Raw genomic sequence first — 17936 nt, forward strand, 5'->3', positions numbered from 1 at the left:
GGCTGGAACAATGGCTGCCAGTGGGTCTTGGCCCCAAGTTTTTCCAGATTCAGTAATATGGTAGATGATTTGCAAATACTACTGTAGTGATTCCTTCCAACCTTATACACAAAAGCCTTTGCAGTATTATTTTGTCATTCCTCCGTTAAGAGGTGAAGTATGTTTGCTTTTGTCTTAAATCTAAGCTAGCCCTGTGATTCACTGTGACCAAAATACAGAAGTAATGTTTTTTAATGTCAACTTTTGGCATCAAGAGACCTTCAGCTTCTGTTTTTGTCCTCATAGAGCGCTTTCACTACCGTGAAAGGAAAGCCAGGATGGAAAGACTGACCCAGACAATAACCAGCACCAAGTCTCTAAATATACAGTGAAACCATCATGGAGTATCTGGCCCTACTCAAGCCATTGGCTGACTTCAGCAACATGAGAGAATGTATTTGAGACCAGCACACGAGCAACTTGGATAACCCACAGAATTGTGAAAATAATGTCATTGCTACATCAAATCACTAAGTTTGGGGTGGCTTGTTATGCAGCCATAGGTAACTAAGAGGGGAGAAATGCTTACCTTTAGACCAGTTCCTGTGCCCAGAGAGGTAGGATATGTCTTGCAAAATGTCAAGACCTTTTGGACCACATATCAGAGTGAGGAATAAGGAAGAGCAATTCCCCCAAAAGAAGGATCATGCTATTTCCAAGGCAGGAAGGTGGGTCTGGGAAGACAAATAAATGCTGTAGCACTTTACAGTTAGTAAATATCTTGACTGAACTTTCACAATCTTCCAATGATATGACAAGATTCTAATTTTACTAATGAGGAAACTGAGGCTCAGAGAGGTTTCAGGATTTTGCCAAGGTCACAGAACTCTCACGTGGCAAAGCCAGAACTCAAATCTAACACTTCTGGTCCGTGTCTAGTCCTACCTCCTGTGTGTGTGCTTAGTTATGTCCAACTCTTTCGCGACCCCATGAACTGTAGCCTGCCAATCCTCTATGTCCACGGGATTTTTCAGGCAAGAACACTGCAGTGGGTTGCCCTTTTCCTCTTCCAGGGGATCTTCCCGACCCAGGGATAAAACCCATATTTCCTGTATCTCCTGAATTGCAGGCAGGTTCTTTACCCGCTGAGCCACTTGGGGAAGCCCCCATGTCTAGTAGTCTTCCCTTAAAAGCAGTCCTGGGATAAGGAGGCAGTTAACCAACCCAATAACAGCATTTCTGTCGGAAATATAAAACAGGTGGCCAGTTCAGCCTCTGAGCCAATGGCCAAGGCACATGACTGGTCTTCTCTGGTAGCTCAGCTGGTAAAGAATCCACCTGCAATGCCAGAGACCCCAGTTCAATTCCTGGGTCAGGAGGATCCCCTGGAGAAGGGACAGGCTACCCACTCCAGTATTCTTGGGCTTCTCTGATGGCTCAGCTGGTAAAGAATCTGCCTACAATGAGGGAGACCTGGGTTTGATCCCTGGGTTGAGAAGATACCCTGGAGAAGGGAGCAGCTACTCACTCTAGTATTCTGGCCTGGAGAGTTCCATGGACTGTATAGTCCATTGGGTCGCAAAGAGTCAGACACGGCTGAGCAACTTTCACAAGGCACTCGACCACCATCACGCTGTCTCCAGCCCAGGGCCTCCATGTTAACAGATGGAATCCATCGGCTCAGTGAAGTGACAGATCCATCACCAGTAGCCATACTGAGGAATAAGCAAACAGCAGGAAGGCAGAATAATGATCATAGAAATGGGGAGTGCCACTAGATTAAGGCACAAGACTGCTGCTACATTTAAAAGAAAAATCATTTCAATTCAGACTGAAAATGGAAGTCCCTTCCGTGGGAGCCACAGAGGAAGAGTCCATTCCTTAGTATCACCAAGCACCGTCCTCTCCCCAGCAAGATGACCAGAAGCAGAGCAAACATGCGCCCAGTGTCTTCACTGCAACAAGCTCCTTCCATTGTTTTATTTTTTTTCCTCCATGAACACTAGGCTTTGAGAATTTGGACTTCCAAATATACTGATTATTAATTAACAATTTATTTCCTTGGTTTTTCCTACATCAAAGACTTGTCTGACTGCAAATTAAACAATCTAATCAGCATGAGCTAAAGTGCTACCACACTGAGTTGCTGTAATCTCAGCCAAAAGCAAAGAAAAATTTTAGGTTGCATATTTATACAGAGTTAGGTTTCATGGGCTATTTTAGTTAAATTTCTTTTAAATATTGAAGAGAGTTGAAGAACTCTCATTAATACCTTTTAAGAGTTATGAGGGGCCATGCAACTAAAAAGAAATAAGAAAAAGAAAAACATAGTAAAAAGGAAAATAGTCAACCCTTTTTGATTATCAATGAGTCATAATTATTCAAAGAATTATATGCATACATGTATATGTTTATGTGTAGAGCGATTAAAAGTTTTACTTAACACTTCCTTCACTATACCAAAATTGTAGAAGAGAAGATTATAGACTTATTCTTTATTAACACGGTCACTCGGCCTGCTTCTCAGGAGAATTTGAATTAGTTTTAAATAAAATAGTTCCATATAATATATGGAAAAATAAAAATAAGATCATTAAACATAAATTTTAGAACTGGAAGAGAGGAGGGGAGAAAAATTAATCAAAAACTATGGATAATGTAATTACATTGATCAAACAATAAATTAACTTCTGAGCTTCCTTGCAACCAAGGCAAAAGATAAGGACAGGAAGTATATTTCTAGGGAGCAGAGCATATCACTACGTTGAAGGGGAGGAAAGCTATCAGAACCAGAGACTTCTGATGGATTTCCCTGGTTGTCCAGTGGTTAAGACTTCATGCTTCCAATGTAGAGGCCATGGGTTCGATCCCTGATTGGGAAGTTCTGCGTGTTGCACAGTATGGCCAAAAAAAAGAGAAAAAGGAGAGAGAGTCTTTGGGGGAACCCTTCCACACTTTTGTTGGGAATTTAAATTGGTGTAGGCACTATGGAAAGTAATACAGAGGTTCCTTAAAACACTAAAAAAAGAATTCATATGATCGAGCAATCACATTCCTGGGCATTTATCAGGAGAAAACTTCGATGCAAAAAGACACATGCACCCTAATGTCCATAGCAGCACTATTTACAGTAGCCAAGACCTGGAAACAACCGAAATGTCCATCGATTGATGAATGGATGAAGAAGAGGTGACAATGGAATACATTCAGCCGTTAAAAGGAGTGAAATAATGCCATTTGCAGCAACATGGCTGGACCTAGAGATTATCATATTAAGTGAGGTCAACCAGGTTCAAAGTTCAAAGTTCAGTCACTCGGTCATGTCCAACTCTTTGTGACCCCATGATCGCAGCATGCCAGGCCTCCCTGTCCATCACCAACTCCCAGAGTTCACTCAGACTCACGTCCATCGAGTCAGTGATGCCATCCAGCCATCTCATCCTCTGTCGTCCCCTTCTCCTCCTGCCTTCAATCCCTCCCAGCATCAGAGTCTTTTCCAATGAGTCAACTCTTTGCATGAGGTGGCCAAAGTACTGGAGTTTTCAGCTTTAGCATCATTCCTTCCAAAGAACACCCAGGACTGATCTCCTTTAGAATGGACAGGTTGGATCTCCTTCCAGTCCAAGGGACTCTCAAGAGTCTTCTCCAACACCACAGTTCAAAAGTGTCAATTCCTCTCCAACACCACAGTTCAAAAGTGTCAATTCTTTGGCACTCAGCTTTCTTCACAGTCCAACTCTCGAATCCATACATGACCACTGGAAAAACCATAGCCTTGACTAGATGGACCTTTGTTGGCAAAGTAATGTCTCTGCTTTTGAATATGCTATCTAGGTTGGTCATAACTTTCCTTCCAAGGAGTGTCTTTTAATTTCATGGTTGCAGTCACCACCTGCAGTGATTTTGGAGCCCCCAAAAATAAAATCTGACACTGTTTCCCCATCTATTTCCCATGAAATGATGGGACCAGATGCCATGATCTTCATTTTCCGAATGTTGAGCTTTACGCCAACTTTTTCACTCTCCTCTTTCACTCTCATCAAGAGGCTTTTTAGTTCCTCTTCCAGTGTTCTTGCCTGGAGAATCCCAGGGACGGGGGAGCCTGGTGGGCTGCCGTCTCTGGGGTCGCACAGAGTCGGACACGACTGAAGCGACTTAGCAGTAGCAGCAGTAGCAATCACTTTCTGCCATAAGGATGGTCTCATCTGCATATCTGAGGTTATTGATATTTCTCCCGGCAATCTTGATTCCAGCTTGTGCTTCTTCCAGCCCAGCGTTTCTCATGATGTACTCTGCATATAAGTTAAATAAGCAGGGTGACAATATACAGCCTTGACATACTCCTTTTCCTATTTGGAACCTGTCTGTTGTTCCATGTCCAGTTCTAACTGTTGCTTCCTGACCTGCATATAGGTTTCTCAAGAGGCAGGTCAGGTGGTCTGGTGTTCCCATCTCTTTCAGAATTTTCCACAGTTTATTGTAATCCACACAGTCCAAGGCTTTGGCATAGTCAATAAAGCAGAAATAGATGTTTTTCTGGAACTCTCTTGCTTTTTCCATGATCCAGCGGAGGTTGGCATTTTGATCTCTGGTTCCTCTATCTTTTCTAAAACCAGCTTGAACATCTGGAAGTTCACGGTTCACGTCGTGCTGAAGCCTGGCTTGGAGAATTTTGAGCATTACTTTACTAGTGTGTGAGATGAGTGCAATTGTGCGGTAGTTTGAGCATTCTTTGGCATTGCCTTTCTTTGGGATTGGAAGGAAAACTGACTTTTTCCAGTCCTGTGGCCACTGCTGAGTTTTCCAAATTTGCTGGCATGTTGAGTGCAGCACTTTCACAGCATCATCTTTCAGGATTTGAAATAGCTCAACTGGAATTCCATCACCTCCACTAGTTTTGTTCAGAGTGATGCTTTCTAAGGCCCAATGACTTCACATTCCAGGATGTCTGGCTCTAGGTAAGTGATCATACCATCGTGATTATCTTGGTCGTGAAGATCCTTTTTGTACAGTTCTTCTGTGTATTCTTGCCACCTCTTCTTAATATCTTCTGCTTCTGTTAGGTCCATACCATTTCTGTTCTTTATCGAGCCCATCTTTGCATGAAATGTTCCCTTGGTATCTCTAATTTTCTTGAAGAGATCTCTAGTCTTTCCCATTCTGTTGTTTTCCTCTATTTCTTTGCATTGATTGCTGAGGAAGGTAGCTCAGAGGTTAAAGCTTCTGCCTGCAATGTGGGAGACCTGGGTTCAATCCCTGGGTCGAGAAGATGCCCTGGAGAAGGAAATAGCAACCCACTCCAGTATTCTTGCCTGGAGAACCCCATGGATGGAGGAGCTTGGTGGGCTACAGTCCACGGGGTCACAAAGAGTTGGACACAACTGAGCGACTTCACTTTCAAACCAGGTTAGAGAAAGGCAAATATCATATGCTATCCCTTATATGTGGAGTCTTAGAAAAAAGATATAAATGGACTTATTTACAAAACAGAAATAAACTAACAAACATAGACAACAAACCTGTGATTACCAAAGGGAAAAGGGACAGGGGGAGAGGGATGAACTAGGAGTTTGGGATTAACAGATACAAACTACTTTATATAAAATAGAAAACAACAAGGTCATATTTTATAGTATAGGGAACTATATTAGTATCTTATAATAATGTATGATGAAAAAGAATCTGAAAACAATATGCACACATATAGATGTATATGTGTATATACATACATATATAAATGACTCACTCTGTCGTGTGCCAGAAACCAACACAGCACTGTAAACCAACTATAAAATTAAGCCAACAATAAAAAATTTAACCAACAAATTTAGTTTAAAAAATTAAACCAACAAAATTAAACCCACAATTGTAAGTAAACCAACAATAAAAAATTAAAAAGAGCCTTTTGCGTATTTAATATTAGTGCATATCTAAGGTAAGTTAATGGCAGCCTTTTCTCTTTTTTTTAACCTTCTATAGAAACTCTGAGAAAGAAAAAAAAATTACCCATGAATCTATTAGCCAACTACAAGTTCGATTATCTTACTCTCTGGCATTTTTCTTCAGCCTTTTTTCTATGTGTGAGGTGTTTTTTTAAGCTTAATTTTAATCCGAGTGTTTATGCAACTTAATGTCCTACTTCTTCTGCTTTACATTTCAATCATTACTCTAGTTATTACTTAATAATGTTATCAAAAAAGATTGCAAAATATTCTGTTGTATAAATATTCTATATTTGACTTAAATATTGCCATTTTGATGGACAGTTCATCAGTTTCCATTTTAAATAAAACAGCCTGAGTAACTTTGTGCATAAGGCTCTATTTTTTGTAATTGTTTTAGAATGTGTTCCTCAGAGTGGTATAACTATAAACGAGCACTTCTGCGCATTTCCTTTCTGTTTTCAAACAGAGCACATGTCTATTGTGCACAACTTGGAAAGTTTAACTAAGTGTGAAGGAGGAGAAGGAGCAGTTGCACACAGATGCACCGACTCCCCACTGCTCATCACATTTCTTAGGCATAGTATAGCTGAGGATCATAGAGTAAAAAAAAAACCTGTTAGAGCCTGCTGCATTCACTAATTATGCCAAAACTGTTTTCCTGTCATTAAACACTGTTTTTAAATGATGGCATCATAACATTCTGTCATATGGCTATCACGATTCCCTTCACCCAAGACTTCTTCAAGCCAAACCTCCAAAGGATCAAACCCAAAAATTCCCACCGATTCTTTACAGTGGAGACAGCAAACAGAAATTAATGTGCCAAACCTGGTCCACAGACATATTGGTTTGGCTGTTTTCATGTTTTTTTTTTTTTTGAATTGGCAAAATTTTAAATGTGGGAGATTCAGGGTGACTTGGGTTCCATTTCTGGGAAGGGAAGATCCCCTGGAGAAGGGAATGGCAACCCACTCTAGTATTCTTGTCTGGAGAATTCCATGGACAGAGGAGCCTGGCAGGTTATAGTCCATGGGGTCGCAAAGCGTCGGATCATAGAGTGAAAACCTGAATGACTCACACTTGTACAATCAGAAGGTCTGAGAATCCAGGACTCATTCCCCCTTGGCAGCGATGGGACAGAGATGAGGAGAGCTAGTGGCTTCAAGGGACAGCTGTGATCTGACCACCTCCACCTGCCTGGGCCCCAGGAGCATTTGAGTCTGTCTTTAGTTACAGATTTGTCTAGGGGGAAAATGTGACAGTGTCTGGCTGTACCCACACAAAGTTGCTTCCTGGGCCTGGAATACAAGTCATTCGCTGGATAACCTGAAGCCATAGAATTTCTCTGAACATCATTTCTGTATTGATAGATTAGACAGAATTTGTGGTTTTCAATGCCTGCATGCTAAGTCACTTCAGTCATGTCTGACTCTTTGTGACCCCATGGACTGCAGTCTGCCAGGTTCCTCTGTCCATGGGATTCTCCAGGCAAGAATACTGGAGTGGGTTGCCTTGCCCTCCTCCAGGGGATCTTCCCAACCCAGGGATCGAACCCTCGTTTCTCATGTCTCCTGCATTGGCAAGCAGGTTCTTTACCACTCTTGCCACCTAGGAAGCCCCTTCCAATGCCTACCCTGGGTATAAATACAGTAATAAGTCAAGTAAGATAAAATAAAATAAATTCCATGGCCAGTGGCTTCTCAGGTAAGTTTCTGACTGTGCCATGCTAAGCCAGCAGGGCCTCTGAGCAGGACGGTCCTAACCACAGTCATTTTCCACAGCCCCGGAGGTCAGCACAGAAACCTTCTCTCCATATACCTGCAAGGGAGGAACAGAGACTGGAAAGCTGAGGGCTGCTGCTGTCACATTTCTCGAAGATCACCCTGAGCATTACAAATGAAGTGAGAATAACTGAACAGTATGGAGTCCATTTCCCAGAGGCTAAGGGAAACTACCCAAGTTGGAGATCTACTTCCCCAGTCACCACTGGATACTCGCCTGCCTGTGCTTGTCACTCAGTCATGTCCGACTCTTTGTGACCCCCTGGACTGTATCCCACCAGGCTCCTCTGTCCATGGGGATTCTCCAGGCAAGAATACTGGAGTGGGTTGCTATGCCCTCCTCCATGGGATTTTCCCAACCCAGGGATCGAACCCGGGTCTCCTGCATGGTAGGCAGATCCTTTACCGACATCAGGGAAGTCCCACCATTGGATGTGGGACCACAAAACCCACCCCTTCGTCAAGAAGAAAACAACAGGCCACATGATATCGAAGAACTGAGGAAAGAGGATTCATTTTTTTTCAGATGGAGGAAAAAATGAAACATTTTATTTCAGTGTTCCCAAAATCAAATGCAACCTCAATTGCATTTAACTTCATAGTATAGTTTACAAGTGAGAACACCTTGGAAGTGAAAACAGACTGGATATCATTTCTGTCCAAATGCCAACATAAAGTTGCCAACTCTTTTTTTTTTTTTTTTAAGAGAAACTATTCTTTGTTCTGAGTCTTTAATCTCCATAAACTTTTTGAGGTTAAAGTGCCCTTCCATTTAAGAAATGCCAGTGACAGTACACTTTGCTTTATACAAAATTTAAACTTGTCAACTCAGTCAGACCCAAACTTTTTTTTTTGACTGGCCTGTGAAATTAGAACATCTGGAAACCACTGAACTGGAAGCCCTGCCCTATCTCTTCCAGATTTGCTAGTATATCATCTTCTTTTTGTGATCAGATGATTCAGTTGATGAGTCCTCTCAAGTTCTCACTTCATTGGCTTCACTAACACATTACCATTTTAAACCAAAGTGGTTCATCTCAGAGGGTTCACCATGATTTATACAGTACTTAGTAAGAACAATGACTCATAAAGCTTCTCTAGAACTTCAGCACCCGCAGGACCACAAACAATGTGACAAGCCTCTTTCTGTTCCACTTGTTCACCATCTTGGCTACATGGGAACATCCTAATAGTCTCCACAACTTAATACCTCTTTCCACCACAGCCTGAGCCTTTGCAACACCATAAAGATATTGGCTCCAGTCTTAAGGAAGGTATTTACAAAACCTAGCATCTGAGATAAGTCTCTCAGCCTCATCTGCAGAACTGCAAGTAACATTAGACTCTACCTCATAAGAACAGGAGAAGGATTAACTCAGTAACTGTAACCAAAATCCTTAGACGAATGCTTGGTTCATAGTAAATTCTCAAATGTTCTACAGAAACAAATATCTTCCAAGACTATTCTTGCTGTTGCTGCTGCTGCTGCTGCTGCTGCTGCTGCTAAGTCGCTTCAGTCGTGTCCGACTCTGTGCGACCCCATCGATGGCAGCCCACCAGGCTCCTCCGTCCCTGGGATTCTCCAGGCAAGAACATTATTGGAGTGGGTTGCCATTTCCTTCTCCAAAGACTATTCTTGGTAAACTTCAAATGCTCATGACTAATGACGTCATTGACTGTGTACTTCAAAGGAACCACTGATGCTTGTTGTTTGCCATTATCTCCTAGGAAGGCTGATGACACCGTTGGTCACAGCTCTACATCTGCTCAACGAGCACAAAAACTTGATCAAGTGGCATCTGGTGAATGTTCAACTCAAGTGACCCCTTTGAAGGGAAGAAAATAGAGTTGATAGTTCTTAGCAACTCATTCTTTATACTGCCCTAAATGGCATCCATTCATTTATTCCTCACATTCAATCACTCGCCCAACCCACACACGTGGAGTGAATGCTTACCAAGGCCCAGGCACTGGGCTAGACCCTGAGGACATAAAGAATTAGATATGTCAGTACTCTAAAGGAAGAAGCATCAGCAGAGCCAGTTCCTACGGGAGAGTTTGGGTGCCATATGTTCATTCAAGCCCCGATGAACACACACAGTGTAGAAACTTTCACTTTATTCCTTTAAGGAAACACGGACATGACTTCATTTGCCAAATTTCCCTCCTTGAGTCTCAGAAATCGATACACTGCTGGTGAAAGTGAAACTGTGAGTTGTTCAGTCAGGTCTGACTCTTTGCAACCCCATGAACTACAGCCCGCCAGGTTCCTCTGTCCATGGGATTTCCCAGAAGGCAAGAATACTGGAGTGGGTTGCCATTCCCTTCTCCACAGGATCCCAACTCAGGGATCAAACCCTGATCTTCTGCATGGCAGGCAGATTCTTTACCATCTGAGCTACCAGGGAAGTCCCACACTCCTGGTAGGAAGCACTTTTTTCCTGGTAGATCAATAATAATATTGCATGATTTATGCAAAATAACATGCAGAGCTGTTGCTGCATGACAGTATCCATTACACTCTGTCAACGTGCAAGCTTTTAAGGTTTTATTTATTCTTCCAGTCACATCAAAAGGACAAGATTACTTACCATCCTGCTTCTTCCATTGGGCATTTTTTTTTCCACCACAGATATAAGGCAAAGTGTGTAAGTGCTTATGTAATAATGGGATGGTGCAGCTTGCAGAACTTGGAGAGGGAACAAAGGAATGAGTTGCAGAGTGGCTGTTTAAAGCGGGAATTATGGCGACAAGGGGACCATTGGCTAAGACAGCAAGAACACGACAGCCTGGTGGAATAGCCATTAAAAGGTAATTGGTTCTCAGTTCTCAAGCCAGATCTGGGCAACAGGAGCTGATTCCTCCTCCCTACACTCTCCCAGATCAGCATGCATTTCCAGAAGCCTCTAACGGAACTGCCATGGCAAGAGCCAAAAATAATATGGGAGCATCCACTTGCCTGCCATTTCAGCTTCTGTGACACCTCTATGATTCTTACAAATCTCATTTCAGAGATATGAGGCTGGTTGTTGCTGTTGCTTCTGCTATAGACACAACCAGTGAGGAGAACATAAAATAGGTAAGTCCCCACAGACTTCTGAGGCTCCTCCCAAGTTTCTGAACCTATAGAGATTGCCACTTATCATGGGTTCTCAGAGAAAAGAGAAGGATAAGCCATATATATTTAGTTTGGGGTTTGAAGTTCTCCGAGTGTTGAAAATGAAGAAATACTGTACCACAGTTACAAAATTGTAACATATTTTAAATGTTTACATTTTACAAATTATCATCAGATCAGGGGACATCATTTTAGTACTATTTGATGAATGTCTTCTTTTAGTTGGAGAAGGCAATGGCACCCTACTCCAGTACCTGCCTGGAAAATCCCATGGACGGAGGAGCCTGGTAGGCTGCAGTCCATGGGGTTACTAAGAGTCGGACACGACTGAGCTACTTTACTTTCACTTTTCACTTTCATGCATTGGAGAAGGAAATGGCAACCCACTCCAGTGTTCTTGCCTGGAGAATTACAGGGACAGGGGAGCCTGGTGGGCTGCCGTCTATGGGGTCACACAGAGTCAGACACGACTGAAGGGACTTAGCAGCTTAGCAGCAGCAGCAGTCTTGCCAGAGTAGCTCAAGGATTACATGTAGAAACAGGTGGCAATGACATCAGAGTCCAAACCTGAGGCTCTTGATGAAAGTATGACCCTCTTGGCTCCCTCTGCAGAATCGTTAGCCATTCCTGGAAGGGGACCTCCTGAGTCTGCATTATTAACTCACTTGATACATGTGTCCACCTCCTCAATCAGATGTCTTAACTTCTTTTTGTGCCTGAGCTGAGCCCAGAGGAGGTACTCAATGAAACCATGGGGTGGGTGTCTCTGTGTCTGTAGAAGGGTAGGGCAAACCACACTTCAGGGGGTTAAAGGGGAAAAGGGGAGTGGTTGTCACGGCTGCACCACATCTCTCTCTATTGGACCCATCGCTTCTCCCTCTTATGGAGAACATTGTATTTCCCAGATTTCCGAGAGGAGCTGGAAGAAGGCAGACTGCAGAGCTTTTTACTACAAGAGATGGATTTAGCTGGGAGCCTGACTCCCTTAGGCAGAAGGTGGTGGGCAGAGAGAGGTGATGGAGCCAGAGTGAGACAGAAGGCTCTGTGGCCAGCAAGTCACAGGTGTGTGTGCCTGACACACTGAGCACCTTCACTGGACACGTGCAATGTGCATGTGGCTGAATTTTTATTGGAAAAGTGCGCTGGGTGGAGTCCACATCCCGAGGCATAGACACTCCATTGCAGAGAGAAGCCTGCAACACAGGGCGTGGGGCTCTGGGATATCCAGGGGAAAGCTTTCGGCCCTCCTGGGATTCAGAGCAAGTTCATACAGATCTCTGAGAGGCAGAAGGCATTAGACAACATCTGGATTACCTGGAGAAAAGCTTCCACCTTACCTTTTCTTTTTCTGACATTTGCTCCCATTCTCTTCATCTCCTTTACTTGCTTTCCTTGGCTCCTCTTCCTGCCAACTACCCTCAAATCCAGTGAATCTGTGACTGGCAGGGAACATGGTTGGCCAGATCAGCAAGGGAATCCTGACCATCATGATTTCCCTGGAGGCTGGCATAGCTCTGACCCAGTGACATGGCAACCAAAGGGCCAACAAGGCCACAATAACAGAGAGGGAAGGAAGAAGAATCAGGGGCTCAAGGAAGTAGAGGATCCCAAAACGAACATCTCAGCTCCACACCTCTACTCACCTTGCCTTGCTGCGGGGGTCATCTCATCCCCCAGAGAGAACCATGGTCCTCATTCACCTCAGTTCTGCAATAGCAGCAATGGAATCTCACCCTAGCCTCTGCTCCAGCTGTTAGCACTGAAGGCCATGGAGCCAAATCTTACAGATCCATACTAACAGCTATTACTCTTGCATATATTCATTCACTTAGCAAATGTAGATTGAGATTCTGCTCTATGCTAAGTACTAGGAGGGCACACAGTAAAAGTTTTCTGAATTAGTAAATGACTGAATAAGATACTATCCTCTCCTGATGAACTAAGGAATATGCAAGTGTTTTATAAATCTTACTCCATTTATTTCCAATTGATCTTTACCAAAAAATTTGTAAAAGGAGTATTATTACAAGCAAGAGAGCAAACCAAGCTTAGAAGTCTTTAATTTTTTTCTTTTTTTTAAATATAAATTTTTTTCTATCACACAGATAATAGTTTAACCAGGATTCTTTTTTTCTTAAGGTGGAGGCTGGCACAATGCTTGCCACAGAATAAAAGCTTCTCAGTTAATATTGACCAAGTCACTTGAGTAAAACCAATGTCACCATGTGCCTTTGTCAAATCAAGGGTCTGCTCAAAGATAAATCAGATATGTCAAGGACCAACCACTGCTCCGAAAACCAGAAACAGTATATTTTTCCCCTACAGGATTTCTAGACCTTCAAGCAATACAAAAAGCCCAGCCTACTCAGATCTTCCATTGGGATGACTGCTTATTATCAAGTCTAATATGCCGAGATGCTCTTATTTCATATATAGAAGAATTCAAGAGAGGACAGTTTCGTATCTGAGAACCTTAGACTTTCAATGTCTGTACTAAAAGTCATTACTCTTAGGAAGGATATTGAAGCCAAAATGAAAAAATTAAATAAATTAAAAATTAAAGATATACAATGTGAAGGGTCATACAAATAAATGTCCCAGATTTCTGATAAGAAGTTCTGGGGTTATTGTCCCCAAGAACTTCCTTTCTGTTCTGGATCAAAGCTTTTCCTGAACCACTTATGCCCCAGCAAAATCTTCGTGCCATGCTTCTTACAAAAAACTGTCTTTCTCACCCTTACAGCAAAGGATTTTCTGCTAGGGTCACCATTCACCCAAAGACCCACACTCCTCCCCAGTACCTCACTAATCTGGAGCAGAAGGCACTTTCTGGGTTTTGCCTAGAATTAAGTGAAGTGAAGTCGCTCAGCCGTGCCCGACTCTTTGTGACCCCATGGACTGCAGCCTTCCAGGCTCCTCTGTCCATGGGATTTCCAGGCAAGAGTACTGGAGTGGGTTGCCATTTCCTTCTCCAGGGGATCTTCCCAACTCAGGGATTGAACCCCAGTCTCCAGTATTACAGGCGGACGCTTTACCCTCTAAGCCACTAGGGAAGCCCCTACTGGGAGACTAAACTACCGCACAATTGCACTCATCTCACACACTAGTAAAGTAATGCTCAAAATTCTCCAAGCCAGGCTTTAGCAGTACGTGAACCATGAACTTCCAGATGTTCAAGCTGGTTTAAGAAAAGGCAGAGGAACCAGAGATCAAATTGCCAGCATCCACTGGATCATCAAAAAAGCAAGAGAGTTCCAGAAAAACATCTATTTCTGCTTTATTGACTATGCCAAAGCCTTGGACTGTGTGGATCACAATAAACTGTGGAAAATTCTGAAAGAGATGGGAACACCAGACCACCTGACCTGCCTCTTGAGAAACCTATATGCAGGTCAGGAGCAACAGTTAGAACTGGACATGGAACAACAGACTGGTTCCAGATAGGAAAAGGAGTATGTCAAGGCTGTATATTGTCACCCTGTTTATTTAACTTATATGCAGAGTACATCATGAGAAATGCTGGGCTGGAAGAAGCACAAGCTGGAATCAAGATTGCCGGGAGAAATATCAATAACCTGAGATATGCAGATGACACCACCCTAATGGCAGAAAGTGAAGAGAAACTAAAAAGCCTCTTGATGAAAGTGAAAGAGGAGAGTGAAAAAGTTGGCTTAAAGCTCAACATTCAGAAAACAAGATCATGGCATCTGGTCTCATCACTTCATGGGGAAACAGTGGAAATAGTGTCAGACTTTATTTTTTTGGGCTCCAAAATCACTGCAGATGGTGATTGCAGCCATGAAATTAAAAAATGCTTACTCCTTGAAAGGAAAGTTATGACCAACCTAGATAGTATATTGAAAAGCAGGTTGCTCATAACTTTCTTCCCAAGGAGTAAGCGTCTTTTAATTTCATGGCTGCAATCACCATCTGCAGTGATTTTGGAGCCCAAAAAAATAAAGTCTGACAAATCTGTTAGGCTTCTTCTAACAAGTTATTCAAGGCCTTTCCAGTATCTACCCACCACCATTTAGTCCCAAAGCCAGTGAGCTTGTTTTAGGTTTAGGTTAGAGTGCATCCCACCTCTAGGTAGCACATTATGCTCTAATTATCTGTTGTCATATAACAAACCACCCAAAACTTAGTGCTCTAAAACAACACAATCTTTGATGTTCAAGGATGCTATGGGACAGGAATTAGGAAATGGCCCAGCAGAGTCGGCCCTTCTCTGGTCCCCAGTGTCTGAGTCCTTAGCTGAGATAACTCATACAACTAAGGAGGACTCACCAGCTGGACGTTAGGAGGATTCAAGAGCTTCTTCATTCCTAGGACTGGAACTTGGACTCTGACGTGGAAGGCAGTCTTGGCTGGGACTGACTACAAGGAAAGCTATTTGTAGCCTCTCTAGCATGACAGTCTCAGGGCTGGCCTTTTTCCAGGGCAGCCCAGAACCCTGAACCCTTTGGTGACCTAGTCTGGGAAGTCACATAGCTGCACTTCCGGCGGGCTCTACTGTCAAAGCAGCCATAGGCGTGCCCCTATTTAAGATGAGATATGGGTCCCATCTCTCAATGAAAGACCTTTTAAGGATTTGCAGCCGTGTTTTGAAACTTGCAACAACATTTATTGCCAAATATGTTGTCAGCAATAAAAATGAAGAAGTTGGAATGAAAAGCCTACTAGACAGAAAGGTCCATCATCCTTCTAAAGAAATACGGGACCAAATCCAAGGGGATCTAAAAGGTTGAAATAAATCTTCACCCCACAGAGGCAGAAGTCAAATGGAAACCTTAAGAGGAAAAAAAACTCAAGACTACTTCTTGTCGAGAGCTGTGTAAAAGAGAGAAGGCAGGGAGGGTTACAGAAAAAGGAAGGCAGGAGGCAGGGAAATCTTGTGAGTATTCATATGCCATGAGTCTTCATCTTTAAAGAAAAAAAATCACACAAAAGGTCAGTTTTGAGTGTGTGTGTTGTGTTTTATTTTGTTTGGTATGTTTTTTTTTTATTTGGTGATTCTATGTGAGGAAGATTTCATTCTATCATATTAGAAGATCAAGAAAATATTTGTAACACTTACATGATTAAGTCACTGGAAAAGATCCTGATGCTGGGAAAGACTGAAGGCAGAAGGAGAAGGGGGAGCAGAGGATGAAGTAGTTAGATAGCATCACCAACTCAATGCACATGAATTTGAGCAAATTACAGGAGACAGTGAAGGACAGGGGAGCCTGACGTGCTGCAGTCCATGAGGTTGCAAAGTCAGACATGAGTTACTGACTGAACAAAAAGTGATTAATTGAGTCCTTGAAAGAGCCTTATCAGGAAAGGATGGAGAGTGATTGGGTCAGGCAGTGTGGTCCTGTACTAAAGGAACTACACTGGGAGTTGGAGAACCTGTGTCCTGATCAAGGCTGTGTATTGATGTAGATGAGGACACCAGGCAGGATTAACCTAAGGTGATCCCAGAAATCAGAGTTTCTCAAACTAAGAGCCCACATAACACCAATGTCCATGAGTATATAGAGATGTTCCACTACTAAAATTAGGCAATCTTCCACATCACATGATTTAGTATGTGATATTTTCTCAATCTAAAAGCTTTATCCCATCATTTTTTAAAGCCATGGGTATATTTTTACTACTTTTCTCTACTCTAAGATATCTGATTCATTAAATTCAGTATCACAAAATAATATATTTCATGATGTTTCAAAATACACCATGAATTATAGCTACTTCACTGCCAGACCAAGCTTAAGAATGATCTTAACACTGATATGGTACGTTTGAGAGTAAGGTGAATTTTCACCATTTTATTATTCCAGAAGTGTGACCTGGTACAAACTAGTACTAACAAGAGAAGAGATGGAAATAATAGATTGAAAAGATATTCTTACTGAAAGCAGGAGACTAATTTGGATGATCTCTCAGGGAGAATTTTAGATATCTGTTTTGGATAAAGTTACCTATTTAGTACATCTGTCAGCATCCATTATCCCATATCTCAAAACCATAATGAAGATATAGATAGATAGATAGATAGGTAGGTAGAAACAATCTTTATTTAGATTGCTGTAATAAAAATACCATAGACTAGACGACTTAAAAGCAAACATTTGTCTCTCATAGTTCTGAAGAGTGAGAAGTCTAAAACCAAGGTTCTGGAAGATTAGAAATGGCTATGATCTTGGTATCCGTGCATGGCAGAAGGGGATGAGAAAGCTTTCTTGAATTTCCTTATAAGGACACTAATCCCATTCATGAGGGCTTCACTCTTATGACCTCTGCTGCTGCTGCTGCTAAGTCGCTTCAGTCGTGTCCGACTCTGTGCGACCCCCTAGATGGCAGCCCACCAGGCTCCGCCGTCCCTGGGATTCTCCAGGCAAGAACACTGGAGTGGGTTGCCATTTCCTTCTCCAATGCATGAAAATGAAAAGTGAAAGTGAAGTCACTCATAACCTCATCACCTCCCAAAGACCTCCATCTCCTAATATCATTACATTAGAAATTAGTATTTCAGGATATGAATTTTGGTGAGACACAGACTTTCAGACCAAAACATATGTGCAATTGCTAATACTACACTTTGTACCAAAAACCCTCATTAAGTTCCCTACCAGCAAACAGACAGAATACCAGGAAACAATCCTCCTTGGGTATGCGGGTTTCTCACATTTCTAAACATCTTGGGAAGACAGTGATCAACTACCCTTGTCCTAGACAATATCTTCAAGGATATCTGTACAGTGAATAGTCTTGAAAAGAGAGATAGTGTCTGTCCCTCCAGAGTAGAAGGTAAGTTTGCATACTGTCCAGAATAATAAAGATTCAAATTCCCTAAGTTTGGGATTCCATTCCTATAACACACTCCACTATTGTGCAGCTGTCATCAGACCATCTCAGGATGATGCTGCTGTGGGAATTGGGGCTCAGGAAGCTGGCAAAAATGCTGATCCTTGGGCTACCATTATTGTTATGAGTAATAAACCATCCTTTGTTTCTGATCCAGGAGTCTCAACTCTTCAGCCAGCCCTGATGAATCTACAGCAGGCTAACTTCTTATCTTGCAAATAGAGTGAAATTTCAGACGCTTCACGATTCTTGACACAGAAT

Source organism: Bos mutus, chromosome 26, assembly GCF_027580195.1.
Source record: "Bos mutus isolate GX-2022 chromosome 26, NWIPB_WYAK_1.1, whole genome shotgun sequence".
NCBI classification, from domain to species: Eukaryota; Metazoa; Chordata; class Mammalia; order Artiodactyla; family Bovidae; genus Bos; species Bos mutus.